The following is a 1,372-nucleotide window of genomic DNA, read 5'->3' on the forward strand; positions in this document are numbered from 1 at the left end:
CTCCAGTGCCTCTGGCCAGAGCATCACCTCCCGGTAAGCCCGAGAGTCAGAGGCTTATTGCTGCGGGAAACCAGGGCCTACTGCTTCAACCCGGCGTGTAGACACATGGCCTGCAAGAAAAGGGGGTACACAGTAAGGCAGGTGGGGGGGGGGGGACACAGACGTTTCCAAGGACCCTGGAGAAAAATGAGCGAGATAATTTTGGCTGGGGAGCCCTGAGTAAATGCAGTGTAAAAGCTTTGTGACTATGGCCTGGGGAGTCGTTGGAATGAGTATTTATGGCTGTATTTTTCACTGAGCTTGGCTAGAAGACTTCAGAAATGAAAGATTTTTTGGCACCGGAAGCTTTGCACCAACCAGCATATCTCTAAATTAAGTAGTGAAGCAGACAGGCTCTGAGTTACTGGACACAAATTTCATGTCATGGCGTGAAAATTCAACCTTCTTGAAATGAGTTCTTGCAATTAGACATTTAAAAATACCTAATGAATACCAATGAAGAAAGGAAAAACGAGGTGGTGTCTACTCAAGTAGCTCTTTGATGGCAGAAAGAGAGCGTAGAGTTCATTTGCAGGGCAGCCCACGGCAGGGACACCCCTTCTCTTCCCTTTCTTGAAGGTCAGAGTCACCCTAAAACCACTTACGGTTTTCCTGAATAACTTCCCAGAGTCTCCTAAGCAGTTGGGATACATCTAAGACACGCCGTCTTTACCTCGACCCCAAACATAAAAGTGGGACCCCCTCCCACGCCCCTTGGCCCTCCCTTCCCTCACTGCACCGCCTCTGCTGCCCGCTGGTATCCCCAGCCACCCCCTTGTCCCCAAACCCCCCTACCGCCACCAATTTCACTTCTCTTATTCATATGTTTTCTCTCTCTTTTCTTCTTTGTCTTCTTCCCTTTTCTTCTGTGTTTCAGCCCGAAGTTCCAGTCATTTTGTGCCACCCTCGTGACTTTTGCACAGCCTCGATTCATTTAAATTTTTTTGACATTGATTTTTTTTTTTTTTCCTTTTGGCCCCTTTTTAAAAACGTGAATAAGATTACTTTTTAAAAAAGCTTTCCATCAGGGAAAAATCAGTACTCCCGCTATAAGCAGGAGGAAATTATAAAACAGTAAGACAAATACAATGAAAACGGCAGCAATAGTATGAAATTCTAGCTGGATACTGCTGGTGACTGGAGGCTCAGAGCTGGAGGCCTACCCGCCCTTGATTAAGAGATGAGATAGGAAATGTTAGAGAGGTGTTGAAGACAGACTAGCACCAAACTGAGGCTTTCTCCTTTACATGATCTGAAGCGTCAAAGGGACAATCTGGGCACTGTTATTTATTTAACGCTGTGCCCTTGGATCATTTTGTGTAGCCCAGGGAAT

Source organism: Panthera pardus, unplaced genomic scaffold, assembly GCF_024362965.1.
Source record: "Panthera pardus isolate Hobbes unplaced genomic scaffold, ASM2436296v1 HiC_scaffold_25, whole genome shotgun sequence".
Classification (NCBI taxonomy): Eukaryota; Metazoa; Chordata; class Mammalia; order Carnivora; family Felidae; genus Panthera; species Panthera pardus.